This window comes from Mustela lutreola, chromosome 6, assembly GCF_030435805.1.
Source record: "Mustela lutreola isolate mMusLut2 chromosome 6, mMusLut2.pri, whole genome shotgun sequence".
In the NCBI taxonomy this organism is placed as follows: Eukaryota; Metazoa; Chordata; class Mammalia; order Carnivora; family Mustelidae; genus Mustela; species Mustela lutreola.
In genome coordinates, this window is record NC_081295.1 from 1765747 (window position 1) to 1786560 (window position 20814).

Consider the following 20814-nt stretch of genomic DNA (forward strand, 5'->3'; position numbering starts at 1 on the left):
GCGACGGGAGCCACCGCTCGTCGCACACCCTGTGGCCCGCGGGGTCCCGAGAGGGGAGCGCTGCCATCTCCGGGCCGCCCTCCACGCCCCGCACGTCCCCGGGCCGCCCCCGCACGCCCCGCACGTCCCCGGGCCGCCCCCGCACGCCCCCGCGGCGCTCAGGCCTCAAGTGCGTCGGGGCGGCAGGTTTCCGGAGTGACCGCGTGTTGGTCCCGTCCGTCTCCCGGCCACGCCCCAGCTCCCCTCCTCCGAAAACCGGTCTCGGCCTCGGGACACGCGCCGCAGTCCCTTCCCTCCGCGCCGCGCTCAGGCCGGTGACCTTGGGCTCTTCCTGGATCCGCGACGTGCTGGACCCAAAGCCTTGGTCTCCGAGACGCGCAGCTCGGGGATGGGAATCCGAGGGACCTTTGACGGAGCCTCTTCCATTCGTCCGTCCCGTCTCGGGGCCGCAGAGAACTTCTGTCCCTGCCGTCGGGTCTCTTCTGTGGGGAGACCCTGCGGTCCTCCGCGCGGGGCTGTCCTCAGCCTTCCTGTCCGGGGCGTTCTGCAGCGCGGCTGCCCGAGGAGGCCCTTCGGCCCGGGGCCGGCGGCCGGAGCCGGGGCCGGCGGAGGGAGGCCCGCAGCCAACCGTGTGCTCTGCGGCCTGGAGACCAGACGGCGGGGACTTCGGCGGGGACCCTCCGGCGAGCGGACGCGCACAGACGGCGTCTCCGTGTCCTGGCACCCCTGCCTTCGGACCGCGGAGTTCGGGGCTTCGTGACACACTCAGTCGGGCTTCCTGTTTGTTCCGTGACGTGTCTGTAGTGACCGTCGAGGTGTCCCCAGGGCTCCGCACCGTCTGGCCAGGTGGCACGCGCGCCCGTGCTGTCAGCCTCCCGGTCGGGGCCTGACTCCGGACGGTGCCCTTACCCGGACCCTCGCTCCTCCTGCAGGATGACTCAGCCGCAGGGCTGGCGAGGACACTTGGTGTCCAAAGTAAGTGCGCGGGGTCCTGCTGGACAGAATCCGGCGTGGCTAGAAAGTGAGAATGAGCTGCCCTTTGAGAGAAAACACGTCCGGCAGGCTCGGAAGGCCTGCAGTGTGGCGCGGGACGCACAGAAGGCTCTTAACGTTTATCATCGTTCTCACGAGTCTCCTTAGAGATCCCCGTTTGTATCACGTGTGAGCGGCATACTAATGTCCAGACTGCAAGTCCTAGTAGATGGCGACCAGCACTGCTTTACCGACGAAGGTTGAAAAGCCACCCGAAATCCACAGAATACCTAGGATTCCTCAATTCTGGAGAACCCGGATACGTTCAGGCCAAGAGGACGTTCAGGCCGACCTTGTCCTACTGTCATTGTTCAAGACGTGAAGGTAACACACTGACCCCTGTGTTAATTCTGATACCACATTATAAAAATAATCGACACTATCTTCCATTTTCAGTGTGATACATTTAAGAAATCAGACTTAACTGCTACTCAAGAAATGCCGTGTAACAATAAATTCGTGCAGGATTGATCCTTTACTCCAGCTCACAGAGAAACCAAGATGTGAGACCAGCAAGGAGGCTGAGGGGAGCAAAGCTGGGCAGGGCTGAAAAAGAAAACCTGTGGCATCTATATGTCTGTTTTAAGATTTATTTTTTACCTCATATTTGACTAATAGCTTTCTTTTTTTTTTCTTTAAAGATTCTATTTATTTATTTGACAGAGAGAGATCACAAGCAGGCAGAGAGAGAGAGAGAGGGAAGCAGGCTCCTCGCTGAGCTGAGAGCCCGATGCGGGACTTGATCCCAGGACCCTGAGATCATGACCTGAGCTGAAGGCAGAGGCTGAACTCACTGAGCCCCCAGGCAACCCCCTTAGTTTTCTTTTTTACAGTTATTTTTAGTTACACTTAGAGAGTCACAGCTCCTGCTTAAATCTGCATTGATCTACAAAATATTTCTGAGTACCTCTAAAACTTAAATCTACTTAAAACCTTAAACTATAATGTGATGGGAACAAATAAGTAATAGTATTTTAAAATTCTGGTTAAAGTCTGAACTTGAAAGAATTTTTTTTTTAATATTAATGAAAACCAGGTTCTAAGACCAACCAAATGAAATAAACCTATTCCTGCCCCAATTTTCCCAAGCGTTGGAAAATAGAAAATGCCAATAGAAAGATTAAGAGCTTAATCATCTCAGAAGAAGAAATGTTACAAATATATCAACTATGCTTAATGAGCTATAGGTCATTTAGTTTTCCAGCCAGCAATAAATTTCATATCTCAGTAAATTAATTTTGAAATATTTGAATCCTAAAATTGTGCAGATCATCTTAAGATCCCTTTCGCTAGGTCTGTGAGTTCAGAGCATGGTCTTTAAATAAGACTTCAAGTAAAGGGCCATAATAAAGTTACAAAGAGCAAACTTCCTGGGGGAGATGATTTCCACAGTAGCCTCAAAGAGTAAAAATTAATCTAGTTGCTTATAGAAAGTTAAATAAGCAGACTCTTCTCTGCTTAACCCCATGTCTAAGAAGGTCAGTCTTGTTAATTTAATTCTTAAAAAGAGAGAGATTCCAAAGGATTAAGTCTCCAGAAGTATGGAGGGTATGTGCTACTACTGATAAATGGAGGAATGTATCTTTAAATTCTTCCTGCATTATATTGCCATATTCTTGATAGCCAAGTTTTAGGTTCCCTGTTAGAATTTTCAGGAAACAGAGCAGAGATACAAAAAGCCCTTAAAATAGGAATTTAATCTTACCAACTCAGACATCTGGTTGAATGTGTTTGTTAGCATTTTATAAATTTAAGATAATGCTGCAAAAAAAAAAAAAAAAAAGATGCCAGATCTTAAATAGATAAAGAAGGTATTTCCACTGAATGCAAAGGAAGTAGACTGTGTGTGGGCATAAGGTGTGAGAGGGGAACTGTAGCTTGTGAGCACGGGTCACTAACCCTTAATGTGTTGTAGAATTGCTTCATGTTACCTTGGTTTGCCTTGGCCCCTTGGTGCCCAGGACCCGTCTTTCTGACTCGGCTTATCCCCGGCTCCCAGCACCGAGCATAGCCCTGTGCCCAGCGCACCCCAGACATTGGATGAGTAACCCTTGACTGCAGTGGAGGCCACCCGGGGGCACGGCACACAGCCCAGCACCCTTGCTCCAGTGAGTGGTCTTTCCAAGGGCAGACGCCACAGCGTGGAGGCCACACATGGTTTCCCCTTTTTTCTAGATAATACAAGGTGTAGCTCCAGACAGCAAGGAAGAAGGCATGTTTGCATCATCCCTCCAAAGGGGTCTTGGTCTCCGAGAGTGGATTGCCCAGGCCTCCGGCCACTGGCTGCCATTGGCTCCCCAGAAGCGAAGAGAACGCAAGAGGTTCCGTCAAAACAAGGCTCGAAGGTGAGCTAGTGTGGCTAACCCAACTCCTGCCCCAGTGTCCACAGGCTTGCACAAATAGAAAGCGTCAGGAAGAAAATCAGGAATTTAAAAGACCTTAGAAGAAACGAGTGGTACAAATATATCAACCTCTCTGCCAGAAAGTGGGTATGATATATATGTATCCAAACACATACTGTGTGATATAGTTACATATAATAATAACATATAAATAAAATGTGCCATATAATTATTTACATAAATCCTATAAATTATACATATAATGTATGCCAGTATATAGAGTATATATAATTTTGTTAGGAAACATATTTTCGAATGCAGACTCCCATTACGTTTTATTTGAACAAATGATAACACAGAGCAGACGGAGGGAACACGGACTGTTAAATGCTTTATCAGCAGTAAGAACTGGAGAGACCAAGAGAAGTAAATGTGGAGAAATGTGTTGTCTGCGGGAAACCTGAAAGTGGAATATTTCAGTCGTCGCCCAGACCTCTCCTCTATCCACTAGCATCTTTGAAAATCAAAAATACCAAATTATAGGTGTTTCCTTTGGGGAATGCAGTACAACTTAAACATATTTAAAAGTGCTGATGTTTGCAAACTCTTGTGAGAAGTGAAAATCTTAGCCTGAGGCTTTGGTTAACACGGTGTTTGTGCTTGAGGCACGGGTGCCCCAGCTCAAGTATACACTAATGATAGCTGAAGGACAGAGAAAATGGTAAAATTAGAGGGTACTCGAGACAGCCAGACATCCCTGAGGATCTGCATTGGACACGAGTGCACGGGGGAGAAGGAGCTGGAAAGCTGTCCTGCTGGACTCGGGGCCCAGGGCGGACAGATCCCACAAGGAGGCGGGGTCCCATTGGCCAGTGGGGATGACAGCGCCCACAGGCGGGGGAGGAAACATGGACCCAGCCATCCGAGCAGCACCTGAGCTAAGCCACACATTCGTGTATCCAGATGCCTCCTGCCAGGACAACTCTCCTTGCTCCGGGATGAAGGCCCCCCTTGGACCAGGTCAAGGCCTTTGTTAGCCAGGAGGGGTGAGCAAAGAGGCGCCAAGAGGGGAGAGAAAGAAAGAGAGAATGAGGGAAGCATCTCCTAGGATGAGTTGACCAACCCAACATTCCAAAACACACACAAACAAAACACTGGTGTTCTATCAAAAGTAGCAACTGGAAGATGAATTCACTCCAGGCTAAAATTAGCCCATCTGGAGACAACAGGTGTTAACGAGGATGCAGAGAAAGGGGAACCCTCTTACACTGTTGGTGAAAATGCAAACTTTGGAAAATGGTATGGAGGTTCCCCAAAAAGTAAAACATAGAACAAACAGTTCATGTAAACAGTGGCTGCTTACAACTCAGCAATTGAACTGGACATTTGTCCAAAGGAGACAAACATAGTGATCCAAAGGGGCACCTGCACCCCATTTATAGAGCGATGTCCACAATAGCCGAACTGTGGAAAGAGCCCAGATGATGTCTATGGACAGATAAATGGGTAGAGAAGATGAATGATGGTATGTATATGTACAATGGAATAGTACTCAGCCATCAAGAAGAATGAAATCTTGCTATTTGCAATGATGTGGATGGAACCTACAGGGTATTATGCTAAGTGAAATAAAGCAGTCAGACAAAGATAACTATCATATGACCTCACTAAGATGTGGAATTTGAGACACAAAACAGGTGAACATAGGGGAAGGGAAGGAAAAATAAAAGAAGATGAAATCGGAGAGAGGGACAAACTGTAAGAGACTCTTAACTATAAGGAACAAACTGAGGTTGCTGGAGGGGAGGTAGGTCGGGACAGGGTAACTGGGTGACGGGCATTCAGGAGGGCACGTGATGTGATGAGCACTGGGTGTTACGTGCAGCTGATGAATCACTGACCTCTACCTCTGGAACTAATACTACATTATGTGTTAACTAAATCAAATTTAAGTAAAAATTTTTTTAAAAAGATGAATTCACTCCAGACAAAATAAAAATACAAAACATCCTGAAAAGAGCTTTAAATAGATAGGAAACTCCAAGAAATATATGATGAGATAATACCCATAAAAAGGGATAAGAAATTGTGAAATATTGAACCAGTAGAAATAAAAGAAGCATACATGTAAAAAGAACCCACTAGATATCCTCGAGATGATAAATGTAGTGACTGACATAAACACAAGAGAAAGAAGAAACGTGCCCAGAAATGCATCTGGAAAGTAGAACGCAAGGAGATTGTGAAAGACAGGAGTCCTGGGAAGGACAGGAACAATGGGCTAAGGGTTCAATCTAATCAAAATGCCAGAGGAATGAAGGGAATGACAAGCAAAATTAAAACAATGAAAGCTGGGAATGTTCCAGAATGTGAGAAACACATGACTCTTCAAATTAAAAGTGCTTCCAAATACCAAGCAGGATGAAATAAAGTGACCCGACCCCTGATACATAGTTGGGAAACTGCAGGTCAAGGTCAACGTGAAAGGTGAGCAGTTACCTGAGAATGGACGGGAATGAAAGAAAAGGACTAGAATCCCAGACAGGACCTAGAAAACATGCCCCTGTTTTTGAGGGACAGACAGCAGGTGAGACAGCCCCGGCTCACACAGGGACGCGGACGTCCAGCCACTCGCGCTCACCCCTGCCCCTTGAACCACATGGGTTTGACGGCGATGGTCCACTTGCACGCGGGGGTTTACAGGGCGATTGGACAGACGTATTTCCCTTGAGGTTTTTCTCAATAACACTTGTCTCTAGCTTACTTCATTAGAATACCTTACAACATGCACCTAGTATACAGTGTGTGTTAACTGTTTATGTTATCAGAGGCTTCTGAGGGTAGTTAGGGTTTGGGGGGGTCAAAGGTTATACACATACTCTTGACTAAGAGGGTTCGGCGCCCCTAACCCTTGTGCTGGTCAAGGGTCTGCTGTGTTCTGAACACCCTATTTCAGTCGTACTGTCTCCTGACGGCCGCCACTGGCCAGGAGGGCAAGTAGGTGCGTTCTCGTCAGCACTGCCTCTATCCGGAGCTGAGTGCAAGTGAGCCAGCTGCCAGCGAGCCTCTGTAACCACGGTGGTGTGCTTGGGTTGGATCTGAGATTCCGAGAGTTGGTAGCTATCAGAGATTCCTAGGGAGCTTTTGAATTGTTTTGTAACTTCCTTAGAAAATTGTCAACGCTATCCGTGGACGTAATAGCATAGAGAGCTCCCCTGCCCGCTCCCACACTCTACAAGCCTGCTTCACGGACCCTCTGCCCTCTGTCTTCATCCCTGGATTACTTTTAAAGGAAAATCGGACATTATTTTATTTCATTCCTAAGTGTTTCCAGTGTATACCTAGAAGACAAGAATCGTTGGGCACCTGGGCGGGGGCTCTGTCAGTGGAGCGTCCAACTCTTGGTTTCCACTCAGGTCATGATCTTGGAGTCGTGAGATCGAGCCCCACGTTGGGCTCCATGCTTAGCACAGAGTCTGCTTGAGATCTCTCTCCCTCCCTGGCTCACACATGCATCCGCCGCACACCGTCACTCTTCAGTCTTAAAAAGAAGAAGAAGACAATGGCGATGACAAGGACTGTCAAAAACACTTTCCAAACATCATCATCATAACTTGAAGACAAGTAATTACTCCTCAGCTGTCAACTACCCAGTCCATGTTCACATTTCAGAGGATGTTTTAAACCTACACGTTCCTTCAACCCAATCCTAGACACTGAATCAGGATCCAGAATGTTCCTGAGTGATTCTGATAGGGCTCATACCCACTGGCTTCAATGATCTTTTAGATCCTTTCTGACCTGGAGACTGTGACTTTCCCAAGGTCACACACCTGAAGTCGCAACATCTCTAAGTGAGATGTTCCCGTTATGCCAGACCCAGCATGGGAATCAATTCTGTACGTGTTATCCTAGGTGTTGGGATGAGAAAGTAGCACGGAGGCAACAGTCAAATTGTCAAGTTTGAGGTCTGTCTCTTAACACTAATTGTAGGACAGTGAATGGATCCTTGCAGCTCTCTGAGACTCAGTTTCCACTGGTAAAAAATAAGCAACGTGGTGGGGATTACCTGACCATCCACCACTGCAGATTCAAGTGAGGCACGTGAATGAGCCCGCCACGAGTCCGTGCCTATAGAGATGTTGTCATTCTACTTTGAACACTGGCACCGTAGGGCTACGAACGTGCGTGGATAAAAGGGAAGTACAGGGAAGGGCTTTTTTGGAAAGATGTGAAAGTGAGTGAGAACGTACCGAAGTTTCATGCTTATTATGCATGTGGAAAAAAGAAAACTTGTAAAATTTTAACGTTTTATGCATATTTTTAATTATTAAAAGACACTACATTAGAAATTCCATTTGTTCAGAACATTGCAGCGAGCCTCTGAAGCCTTGGACAGTTTTAAGCAATAGAAAGCTGTAAGAAATGTCTGACTGGGGTGTTGTTTTGGCTCTGTATTTTGTGACTGTTTTCATCACAGCGCAATGTCCGTAATGGATTTGGTGCATCACGTGCTGTGAATGCTTAAGCTGTAACTCTGTATGTCGGAGAAAACAAGTGCTCCTCTATCCTTCCCAGATGACTAAGCCACCTTTCCAGTTGTTTCCATCTCTAAGACGCAAGGGTGTCCCCTCTTTCTCCAGCCCACACCCCCCCCCCCGCCCATCACCCGCCTTCTCCAAATGCCCCAGACTCGGGCCTCCGCGCTCTGAATTCAGGGTCATCCTAACTCCCTCCTTTCTCACTTTGCATGTCCTACTGGTCCCTAACCCTGGCACTTCTCTTTACCCTCAGGACTCTCCTGAGGTTTTGCTGCACTCCTCCACCTACTTCACACCCATCCGAACTTCCCTATATGCCACTGCCGTCAGAGCATAGCTGCGATCACCCCAGTCACCCCCGCGTGCTGTCAGCTCAGCCTGCTCACTGGACAGCTCAGTCTCCTGCTACTTCACAGGGGAAAGCGTCTGCATCTCACAAACTTGCTTCTGCTTCCACACCTCCCCACTTTGGCTCACATCTTCCCTCCGCTGGGAATATCCCTGCTTGTAGCCACCGGTTGAAATCCTAACCTTCTCCCTAGACGGCCGTGCTGCTTGCTGGTTTTGATTTTCCTCCACGAAGCACACAATTTCACCTTCCCCCCCGTGATGGTAGGCAAGGCCCTGTGACTTGTTTTGGTTAACAAAATAGTGTAGAAGCGATACGTCTCTTGAAAGCTGGTGAGTGACCGGCCAGCCCTGTTTCTCCCTTGCCCCAGTGCCTGGAGAAGTCTGTGTCGGGGTGGGGAGCCATAAAGCCCCGTCTCAGCCACAACCAACGCTGCAGGGTCACTGGGTCCCACGATGGGTGTGAAGCCCTGAAAAGTAGGGGCTGCTTACTCCCGTGGGACGACTTGCCCCACCGCAGAAGTGCTCCCCGCGAACCAGACCTGGAGGGGCACTCCTGAGGGACCCCCATGGCACCTCGTCCCTCTGTTTGCTGTCATGCCCCAGCTGACGGGAGAGCATGGACTTAGGGTCACATAGAGCCGAGTTGGAAGGTCACACGGTCATTGGCCATTACTGGTCAAGTATCTTTCTAAAACCCAGTTTTCTTTTCTACGGATCTGGCAGGCTTCTCAGGGTCCTGAAAGGCAAGCGGGTGGCAGTCCCGCAGTGTGTCAGCCTTCAGTGAGATCTCTCTCTCCCTGGTATCACAAACACACACCTGAGAGTAATTTCAGAGAATAGGATTGACTTTTTCCTACTATTTGTAGGGCAGTTACAAATTTTTCCGTCCAGTATTTTCACCAAAGTAGAATTCTCTTTTTTAAATGTTTTAAAAGATTTTTAAGGAATCTCTCCACCCGGCATGGGGCTTAAACTCACAACCCTGAGATCAAGGGTAGTATGGTCCTGAGCAATGGGGCCCCTAATCTCTTTTAAAGTAAAGCACAGATACATAAGTCTTTTTAGGTAGTTAACAAGGCAGACATAACTGTGTAATTAATTTAGTGAAATTATTATGTAATAATATTCTTGTCTTTCTAGAACAAATTTTAGGTGGAATTTTCACAAGAAAAGTCTTTTCAAAAATTGTTAGAAAAGAGGCGCCTGGTTGGCTCAGAGGGTTAAGCCTTTGCCTTCGGCTCCGGTCATGATCTCAGGATCCTGGGATCGAGCCCCATAATGCTCTCTGCTCAGCGGGGACCCTGCTCCCCCCCACCCCTGCCTGCCTCTCTGCCTGCTTGTGATCTCTCTCTGTGTCAAATAAATAAATGAAATCTTTTTTAAAAATTGTCAGAAAAATAAGAAAATATGTAAAAAATCTTTGTTCAAAATTCAAATATGTCTCCAATTACCCTTGAGCTGAGTATCTATTTTGAAATACATGACAATATTTGATTTCAGGGGTTTTTCTTTGTTTAATGGAGATATGCTTAAGTATTAAGGACAAAATGAATAAATATACCGTCGTTACAGAGTAACTTACATTGTAGACTGGATGAAAGCAGTTTGTTGTTTAGATATTAAATTCTTTAAAATAATTACATATTAATACGTGCTGAGACCATGTTGCTCTCACTAGAGTAGCGTAAAGCCTCGTGCAGTTAGAAATACACCACGAGAAGAACAGTATTAGGTACTATGTAATTTCAATAATTCATGGTTGCAGTTTCCACGAGAAACTTGAGACATCATTAGCATCTTTTAAAACATTAATCTCAGCAGTGAGTTTGGGGAGAATTTTCTATGATTTTATACTTTCTTTTGCATTGGGATGCCAGAAATGGATGCTCTGGGTTCAATAATAAGATGTTTTTCAAGGAGGAATTTTTAACTGTTGTTTTCCCCGCAGTTATTAAATAAAGAAGAAAAGATGACAATATGAATTTCAATTTATGAATTTAGTGAACTGGCACTAGAGTAAAATATAAAATCTTTAAAAGGGCTGTAGCCAAGAGTATATATAACAGAGTATCCAACAGATGTATGCCCAATTATGGGTGAGATAATTATGTTCTAGCTAAAAGAGACTTCTTTAAACATAGAAGTTCAGGAAGAGATGTCCATTCAAAGTCTAACGACAAATGGTATTTTTCTTTTTAGTTTAATAATGTGGTTTATTTGTTGCAAGGCAATTACAAGGAGTGGCGAAGCAGGGTGAGTTTCATCTTTAAAAAGGCACCTTCTAAAATACTTCCAGTCTCGTAGGGTTTTCTACACCCTAAATCCACAACTGACCTTTATTTCTGAGGTCATGCGGTCTATTGATTAAAATGAATAAGGTTAATATTTAAAGCTGGGAATCAGCAAATCACAGCCTGTGGGCCAGACCCAGCCTGCCTTCTGGTTTTAAATGAAAAAATCAAAATGAGAGGTGACACCTGACAAAATGCTAATTTTAAGACCTAGATATAGACGAGGATAACGCTACAGAAGTGATAGAAGAGTAAGTGTCCGTGTCTCCTCTGTGAAGACTTGACCTCCCTGTACCTGCCTTGTTGGAAACGGAAAATTGTCAGGTTTCAAGCCTTTCTGGGAGGGCAACATTAATTGCCCCAGGAGAAAGTGTTTTAAAACGTCCAAAATGAGAGTTTGGTATCAGGAGCTATTTGCAGTCAGAACACCTCCCGGAAGACCCAGCAACAGGGCTATCCGTGCAAACACCTGACGCGTTCGGGGGATTTTATAAACACGACGGAGTCTGGAATCCACCCCAGACGGGGTCCTTGAGGAGACAACCGCCGGGACAAGAGCTGAATTACTATTTTATAGTTGACAACCGCGTTTACTTAAATGGAACTAGACAGTAGCTGTGTGTCGGTTCCACGCGTTTGGGGAAGAAGCACAATGAATTAATGAGCGTCCTCAGCACAGAGCACGGAGCAGGAACTTCGCCACGCAAAAGCAGAAGCCCGGATCACTCCCACCCCGGCATCTGTTCTCTGGTAAGGAACACCAGGGTGGGGGAATGCTGGCTGGGACCTCTATCTCCACTTCCTTGCCGAGAGACCTGGCTGACGGCTGCTTGGTATTCTCTCTTCTGGGCTCGCGTTGTGCCTGCTCCGTCAGTGATGTTTCTCTCCACATAGGACCCTACTGGTGCCCAGGACGCCTATGCTTGGGTCACATAAGTACCAGCTCACTTATCGCGGCACAAACATTCCTGTTGATAAGGTAAAACCAGGGACGGTCCCTAACACCCCAGTGGCCCACTCACGTCTCTTCTCCTGAGTGCCCTTCATCCCTTGTCCAGGTTAAACACTGTCCTGGTTCCTAATTGCACAGGTTCATTTGTCGTGTTTCTGGAGTGTATAAGAGCAGATCACTGTGTGTGGGAGGGAGGGTCAGGAGTCATCAACCAGGTCGTGTGTGGCAGCTCTTTCGTCTCAGCTGCTGGCAGCGTCCCGGGCTATGACTGGGCCGTGATTTCTGCCCCCACCCTGACAGCCGTGGGCCGGGTGCCGACTTCTGCTGCTGAGGACAGTGCGTCTCTGAACGGTTCTGTGGGGTCTACATGCGCCCCGGCTTGGGTGTGTGCCTCAGAGTGGCCTTGCTGGGTCATGGGGTCCACAAGCAGGCGCGATCCACACCACCTGCCCAGGGGAAGGGCTGCTCTCCGTTCCGTCCAGAGCCCTCGTGCTGTCCACATAGGGATGCTTTAGTATTTTGTTCTTGTGTTTGTGAGAGCGACCCTCTTGTCACCTGTTTACGGAGCACGGGAATGCCGCTCTGTGACGCGCCTCTGGAAGCCTTGTGCTTATTGCTCTGCCCGGTCGTCTGTCATCTCTGGGCTGGTTTGTAGGAACTGGGGATGCATCCTGGGGGCAAACTTTCTGCCTCGTACGTGACCGCTCTGCGACTCACCTCCGCACTCTCAGTAGCGTCTTCTAGTCTTCACGGTGGAGTAGTTTCCAACTCTCATGTAGCTCCCCGTACGCCCCTTTCTTTCCATGGCGAGTCTCTTTTGGGGACTCTGTATCCTAGAGCCACCGACGTTTGCTCTTGTGCGATCTGCCAGTGTTTGACCCTCCCCACTGGGTAGACGGTGGGCTTGGCTTTAGTGGCTGTGCACGGTTGCAGGGCGTGAGCTCTGTTTTCCAGTCTTCCTTGCTGACGATCCAGTTTTTCTGAGTGTCATCGAGTTTCTCCCATGGCTGCGAAGTAAACCTGCTGTGCTGTAAACCGTCTGTCCTGTTCGTGTGAGTCTGTCTCTGAACTAATTGTTATTCTGTTTCTTTGGTCTACTTGTCCATTGCTGCACAAAAAACTTCCCTGATTACCAAAATGTTGTAATAAATGTTAGTACCTGGTAGATTAAGCCCTTCCACTGTGTGCCTTTTATTTAAAGGTCATCTTGGCTTTTCCTGATCCTTTGTGTTTCCATGTAAATTTTATAATCAGATTGTCAGTTACCACAAAAAAATGCAGCTGGGATTTTTATTGGCATGGCATTGGATTTACAGATCAATTTGGGGGAGAACTGATATATTTATAATAAAAGCACTTCTAATCCATGCACATGGTTTATCCACCCCAACCATCTTTAATTTTTCTTAATAATGCATAGTTTTCTCTTTGTAACCCTGTAAAAATCTTCTTTTTAGATTTAATCTTAAATATTTGAATTTTTATGCTATTTTAAATGGTGTATTTTTTAACATTTCACTTTCCAACTGTTTATTGCTACTGCATAGATACGAAATTGATTTTAAAATAGTGACCTTGTTTTTACCAGCGTTGCTAAAGTCACTTATTCGTGCTAGTAATTTTTGTTTTCTATGTACACAATCACTCCAACTGCATGGAACAGCAACTTTGCTACCTCTCTTCCAAGCTTTACATCGTTATTGAATTGGCTGAGGTGAATAAAGCCACTGATATCAGAAACTTGCTTACTTTCTTATCTCAGATCAAAAGGCTTCAACATTTCACTATTAAACTTTTTTAATACCCTCTGTCGTAATAGCGATGTTCCACTCTATTCATACTGTAAAACAAATGCCCTTCACCATAACAAAGGAACAGCACTCTATTCCCAGTTGCTAGGAGCTTTTTTTTTTTTTTTAAATCATAAATGCGTTTAAGTTCTTTCAAATACTTTATTAATTCTATGATTGTATAATTTTCTTCTTTTTAAAAATGTTGTTACTTTGCTACTCCCAGGGATAAACCCCAAATTTGGAGATGTGTTATCTTTTTTATACATTGCTGTATTTGATTTGTTAATATTTTATGTGTAAATGTCGCATCCATATGCGCGAGGAAGATGGGCCTATCATTTTTGTCTCTTACACTGTTCTTGCTAGATTTTGATGTCAGAGCTACGCAAGTCTCGTAAACATCATTGGGGAGCATTCCCCTTTTTCTTTTCTCTGACTTTCCCAAACCCAAAAAATCTGATAGAATTTACTAGGGCCTGGAGTTTCATTTCGCGAGTGTGAGTGGGGAGGGAGGGGGTTAGGTATACGAGCCTTGCAGGTGTCCAGTCATCTTTCTGTTCCTGCTTTTGTACCCATTCTGCACATTTCATATAAGAAGAATTGTACAATACGTGGTCTTTTGTGACTGCCTCTTCACTATAGTATTTTCAAGATTTCTCTTTGCTGTGGAACAATTCTTTTTCCTAAATGGAAAAAATGAGCATACAAGTTCTAAATGATCAAAATGTAACTATTACTGTTGAATAATACAGACTTACTTATGGCTATCTTGTAGGCAAATCAAAATGAATTTTGTAGATTAAAACATCCTCAGTTCATTTGGCTAAAAGGACAAATTTTCAAGGATAACATTGTAAAATTAATATTTCTAAAATAAACTCTTAGCTAATGAAAAAGTTATTCCTACCTTACCAAACATACTTTTTAAAATCGGATAACTTATTTTGGTGGGATACAATTATTAAATTGAAAAGTTTTAGTTGAAAGTAGAATATAGCATATCTTGCTTTTCTATACAAATTAAAGATGTAAAACTTCACAACGAATTTAAGAAGTTTTAATTTGGAAACATTTATGTTTGAGTTTTATTGAGAGGCCAGGATTCTATTCACGTCTGGAAGGAAATAGTCACAAAACCTACACCTGGGAGAGGAGAAAAAGGATTTAATGGACATACGTGGTTCATTGCATGTTAATTATACCTCAATAAAGTTAGAGGGAAAGATTCTAGTGATCTGCAGCCCAAATCATGTCACATACACAGCAAACGCCTGTGCTTGGTCAGAGTGGTTTCCTGTTGTGGTTTTCACTTCTTGAGGTGGTCAGACTCAGGAAAAATCTGGCTACTTTTTTCTTTCTGATCCTTTTTAAGACATTTACTTCCAACAATTTTGCTTCTTTTTTTTTTAAAAAAAAAAGCATGTACAGCATAAACACTAGATCTAAACTGAGTAATCAACACTGGGAATAAAAACATGCATTTCAAGTGTGTAAAATCTTTCTTCATGTCTAAAAATAAATTATAATTCTTTTACGTTTAACTACAACTTTATAAAAAATACCATTTCCTGGTTACAAATAAAAGTCCCTGCAGATAATACATATATAACAATGACTTATAAAATTTGTTCAGAAACCAGGTTAATTTTTTATGTTAGATTACCAAATTATCAAAATTTACAAATATAATATTATTGGCTTTATGGAAAGAAAATTAAGTACCACCTGCGGTAGCGCTTGAAGTTGCAAATTAAGTGCCACCTGCTGTAGCACTGAAAGTCACAGGGCCTGAAGGCGATGGATCGAGGGCGCCGAGGTGGCTCCCACCTGGCCTTGCATTCCGGAGCTGGGACGGAACACCCCAGGGATGGCCCTCAGACTTGCTACAATTCAGGTTCTACTGCCACTTTGCTTCTATGTTTCATGTCCTATGTTTGAGAAATGGGATGACAATGCCGGACACGGGTAGAAGGACTGATGATAATATGTCTCTCACTGAAATGGTAAACACCCCAGGTACGGGCACGGTAAGTCCAGGAATTCGTGGCCGTCGTCCCGTTTAGCTAGTGATGAACGATGCCCCTGTATGGGAGAAGGCTCTCCGGCTGTATGGTGCAGAGCGTAGTGTGGAATCAGACCCACCTTGATGTGAGTCCCGACTCTTCAACTTGATGCTTGACGGCCTTGAGCAAGCGGGTCTGGTTGCCACTTCAAGTGTCACGTTTATAAACCTGTGATAAGTGGAATATCATCCAGTGTTGGGAGACTGTCTTCCCTGGGTCTCTAGCTTTCTGCATGTTTAGTGGCAGTGGCCCTGACAGCTTTTGTGACAACCACAGTTCCGAGGACGGTGATAGAGCGGACAGCCTTAGGAGACACAGAGGGTCCTGCTCCATCTTATCTGTAAGCAGCAGATTTTCCCACTGGCCTGTGCGATAAAGATAATGTCTCCTGGGGGCAAAGAGTAGGTTATAAAAGACAGAGAGCTCCTGGGCTTGGAGCCGCGGCAGCTCAGCTGCAGAGACCCCCTGCACCTGCCGCGTCTCCCAAGATCCCGCAGCACCGAGGGGCCCCCGGAGGGCAGGGGGTGGACGTGAAACCGACATTGCCTGCTGTGCTGGGAGCGGCAAAGCCCTTCGTCTCTGAGCCAGGAGGCTTGTGCCGTCCGCCAGCATCTTGGGGTGCTGTGCCAAGCTAACTGGTTACTTGCAAGAAGGGGGCCCCTCCCGTGCTTCTGGTCACCCACCTGCTGGCAGCGTGATCATGGGGACTAGAGGAGGGGCTGGACCGCCTCGGCCAATGCTCGTCCCTCGAAAGTATGTGTCCTTCCTGATATCAGCGTCTGAAAATCGTCAATATTTGTCAACCAATCATTGCCCCCTCCTTTTTTTTTTTAGGTCAGTGGGTCCTTATGATTATATCTAAACAGCACATCCTGGAGATCCACGCAGGGCAGTCGGACGAGGGAAGCGCCATGCGGGGCTCCCTTCTCCCTTCAAGCCGGCTGGGAACCACTTGCACGCGACAGAGCCAAGCTGCTCGGAGGAGGCGGCCCGGTGCCGGGCACCCGCGTATCCAACATCCCCTCCGCACTTTGTACGGTTTCGCGAGTGTTTTTAAGGAGAAAGATGTCACTGACTGTTGTTTGTTCTTCTGTCCTGCTGTGTTCACTTTCTTTCTCTTTCAGCTCTATTCATTGGAGAGAGAGTGTTTGCCTGAGCGGGAAGGGCAGGCGGAGAGGGACGGGCACCTCCGACTGCGTGGAGCCCTGAGCCGGAGGCGGGCTCCTTCTCACGACCTGAAATCAGGACCTGAGCGGGAAAACCAAGAGGCAGATGCTTAACCGACAGCTCCACTCTGGCGCCCCTTTTATGAGGTTTCTTCCTGGAGTTTGCAGGAGATCAAAGACTCAACTAGGACCAGATCATGAAAACCCCCAAATTCTGCTTAATCTTGGGTTGCACTAAAAATGGTTTCACGGTGTGTTTCTGGAGGTCTTCTTTCAAGCCCTGCTGCCGGCAGATGCAGCCTTGGATGGGATCTTCAGTTTGCTGGTGGAGGTTGGAGCTTCCTGCCCAGAGTGTGACACATGTCCCCGTCTAAGCCCGCAGTCCTGGCACCGGGTCATGTTCCTGAATGTTGTGGTTTGCTGCTGGGGAGTGAACAATAGGCCCGGAGGCTGGGGGTCGTCCTGCAGAGGCCGGGTCTGAGGACGGCACGTTTCGGGACGGATGTATTTGGGACCGCGAGAGTGGCTCCATGGGGGTGGCCGTCAGCCGCAGCCATGGCCTTCGGTCTCACTGTTCAGCGCGCCTGTGGGCCGGCCACAGCATGTCCCAGACCTCCTCCTTCCTCTGCTGAGGGTGAGCAGGCTGGTCACGCCGGCCCTCGAGGGGCTGGATGGACACTGGGGCGGCCGAGATTTGGCGAGGGAAGGAGTTGGGAGTGAGGACACGCGGGTGTGTGTGTCCAATTGGTCCGGGCCCGTCACTGCCCCTGGCCCCTGTCTGCAGCAACGGCTTCCAGCCAGTGCTCGGTTCCTAGATGTCTAGAGGCTTCCCCAGCCCTACTAACACGCACAAAAGCTTTGTTGAGACATAACTCACCTACAGTGTGAAGTGTCCCTCCTGTGGCTCTGGCGCATCCCCAGATGCAGGCAGCCAGCTGCACAGGCCATCGATCGGAGCACTGTCTCCAGCCCCAGAAGGCGCCTGCACCCCTTAGCAGCCCTTACACAGTGCCCAGTCCCTGGAGCCCTGGAAGCCACAGATCTGCTTTCCGTCTTCACAGAGAAATCTCTGTAAACAAATCCTGCAACATGCCAGCCAGCTCCTGGCCACACCCGTGCAAGCGGTCCGTCCACAAGCTCCCTGGCTCCACTCCTGTGCATGCCCCCTCTTCCCGCCGGAACCCAGTGATTCGGAGCAGGAAGGGGAGCTCCTGCTCGGGCTCTGGGCAGCAGCAGAGGGAGGCCTGACCGACGTTGGCAACCCCCGCACCGCCAGCGATCCCAGGCAGGCAGAGAGTAACGCCACAGTGCAGGGACGTGGGTGACCCCGTGGCTCAGTCCCCGGGCCGAGGAGAAACCCCAGCAGCCGTAATTCTCTCCTTGTGCTTCTTGAGCAATGTGAGACCCCCGACGCCACTCAGAGCCTCTGTGCCCCCTTCCCCACCCGCCTCCGCGCCTCCCCCAGCGCCTTTCCCTCCATCTCCAGGCCTTTCAGTGCCCTTCCAGCCCTGAAGCCCTGGGCACGCAGCACAGCGGGGGCCTCTCTGGTCTCACAGTCGCCGGAATCCGTGAAGACCTGACCCTGCCCCCCTACACCCCTGCAGGCCACGGCCGCCCTGCGTCACTGCGTTTCCCGCGGCTGCGGAGTGGAAGGGAGAGGGCAGGTCCTGGGCCGCATGGGAGGGGCGGGTGGAGAAGAGAAGCCCGTGGAGTGGGTGACAGAGCGGCAGAGAGGGAGAGCTCGGTGCAGACAGCACAGCTCCCGGCATGGAGGAAGGAGGTGGGGCCGTGGGGCTGCTGGAGGAGGCCCTGCTGCGCGCTGCGGCGTCCGTCAGCAAGCCACGGCCTCCTGGGGGCCAGGGAGCCACAGGTCAGCTGTCTGGAGAGTGAATGAAAGGGAGGAGGTAGAAGCGGGAAGTGTCACGTCTCTCTGTCCCGAGGTTTGCTTGTGACGGCGGCAGAGCTGGGCGACACAGGGTGGAGGGACCCGGCCTGGGAGGGGTGAACCATGCTGGTGTTGGGGACAGAGCCAGGTCAGGGGAGAGAAGGCCAGGCGCTGCTCTGCTTCCCCTCTTTGCCAAGGCCACCAGGAGCCTCAGTGTGGAGCCAGGGAGGCCTGGGGGCAGAGCCAGCCTGGGTATGGAGCGGGGGGCGGGGGGGGGCCGCAGCACGGGGCCACGGATCTGATGTTCCCAGCGCCCTTCCCCAGGCTCTTTCCCCGTCCTGAGGGTGTTTTCACTTTCTCTCCTTACTCACCATCGTGTTTCGTAACCCGCAGGATAAGACTGGTGATCTGCTAGAGGAAAACACAGCGAGAAGTATGAGGAGGAAGAAGCAAAGACTCTAGAAGACCAAAACCACAAAGACTTCAGTAATGGGAGCCTGGAGCGCCTCTCAGTTCAGTGGCTCTAGGTGACACTGTGGTCCCCAAACTTCCTTTCTTAACAAAGACACTGAATCACACACACACAGAGAAAGCTTAATTTGTCATCTGTTTAAGAATGCAAAAAAAAAAAAAAAAAAATTTCACATATTACAAACCATCTCAAATGGTTTTAAAAACGTTGGCCTTTAAGTAAGGAGTAGTATTTAGGAAAGCGAATTGTATGAAACAGATTACCGTTCAGTAATGCCAACCAGTAAGCTGTCAGGACGGCGTTAAAGGCATGACGTCTTTGCAGAGGTGTGGCCTCGGTGCTTGGGGGAAGCGGGGGGTAGGAGCCCAGGTGCTGGGGGGCTGCAGGACCCGCGCCCAGAAGCCGCCCTCCGCCCGCCCTCCCCACTCCCCCGGACCGGGGTTCCCTGGGCTACCCAGCCCCCTTATCTAAAAACTGTTTTGTTTTGGAATGGACTAGAAGCCCGTTGTTTTCAGTTGTGGTGCCGGTTTCGTACCGCGATGGCCGATGGAAGACCTTCCGGCTTGGCTCGGTGGGTTCCCATAAACAATGTAGGTGAGTGTGTAAATGGAACCTGTAGTCGACCTCGGTGGTTCTGCCCCCAGGAACTAGGGGTGTGGGTGTGGGAGCAGACACCAGGAGTTCCCAGCACGAGCAGAAGCCCTGCCCTCCCCAAGGGCCTGTCTGCCTGTCCCCTCGCTGTCCCCTTGGCTCTGATTTTCCTTGCTCCTGTTCCTGGTAGGCTTGTCTTCTGGTCCAGAATTTCCAGTTTCCAGGTGCGGATCCACAGCCCTTCTACTCAGTCCCCGTGGCTCCGTGCCCCGAGCTCAGCGGCCTGCAACTGCCGCACTCACACCCAGAGCCGCGGGCTGGCCGAGCCGTGCCGGGCTGGCCAGGCCTGTCGTTGGCTTTCGCATCTGTCACCTGAGCTCACTGCCCCTCCTTCCTGTTTCAGTGCTCCCTGGAGAGCCGAGGACCCTCCCATGAGCTGAGGGGACACCTGGCCACGCCAGCAAGGCTCCGAGGGCCCACGTGGGGACCCTTCCCCCCTCATTGGAGCCCGCCGGGCTAGCGGGCTGTCAGAAGGACACTGGTCAGCTTCTCCGGGCTGCTGGACGCTGCCGGGAAGTCCGGCACACACAGGGACTCTGTGTCCTCACGCGCCCCTCTCAGCCGTAGGACCCCCTCCTGGCATCGAACAAGGAAGCTGCGCAAGAGCTCAGGTCACCGTTAGGGCATGGAGTGAAGCTTCAGGTGGTGAGCTTCAAAGACGAAGGAGCCTCGTCACCAAGTTGGGCCAGACCCTCCCCCGGCAAGCGCACGTGCGGACTGGTTCGGTCGCAGGGAGGGTGGAGGTGAGCTCCTGTGCCCGGCAGCGGACTCACGTTCCTGTTGGAGCCCAGACACGAGGCGGGAGCTCTGCTTCACCTGGATGCTAAGAAGCCCTTCACCTGGGGCGCCCGGGGGGCTCAGTGGGTTGAGTGTCTGCCTTTGGCTCGGGCCATGACCCTGGAGGCCCAGGATTGATCCCTGAGTCGGGCTCCCTGCTCGGTGGGAAGCCCGCTGCTCCCGCTGCTTGTGATCCCTCTCTCACTGTCTCAGTCGAAGAAATAAATAAAATCTTTTTAAAAAATCCCTTAACCTATGGACATTTTGGTGATTCTCAGAACGTTTCCCTTTTTACCAGTTCGTATGATCGTTTTGCTTATTCGTGGACTGTACATTGTTCTAGAACTTTCTACAGAAAGGGAGAAAGACCCAGCATTCAGCTCTTGGCACTTTACAAGGCACCTTTCTCTTCCTCCCGCCACGACCTTCGATGCCAGGCCTGAGGGCGTGTCACTATGTCACTGTGTCCCCTTTATAAATGGGCTGGCACAGCTGGCT

At 48.9% G+C, this 20814-nt stretch overlaps 1 long non-coding RNA gene across 4 annotated transcripts; it reads left to right on the plus strand.

Annotated features, from left to right (window-relative positions):
• Window positions 1-133: 133 nt before the first annotated feature.
• On the plus strand, window positions 134-20558 carry LOC131833350 (uncharacterized). 4 transcript variants are annotated; one of them, XR_009354408.1, is made up of 6 exons: window positions 134-1356; window positions 3208-3377; window positions 16200-16398; window positions 16490-19459; window positions 19670-19703; window positions 19883-20558. It is a non-coding gene; the product is annotated as an uncharacterized LOC131833350 (long non-coding RNA). The 4 variants fall into 4 exon arrangements; XR_009354407.1 differs by having other exon boundaries at window positions 16490-18943; window positions 19387-19459; window positions 19670-20558; XR_009354406.1 differs by having other exon boundaries at window positions 19670-20558.
• The last annotated feature ends 256 nt before the right edge of the window (window positions 20559-20814 follow it).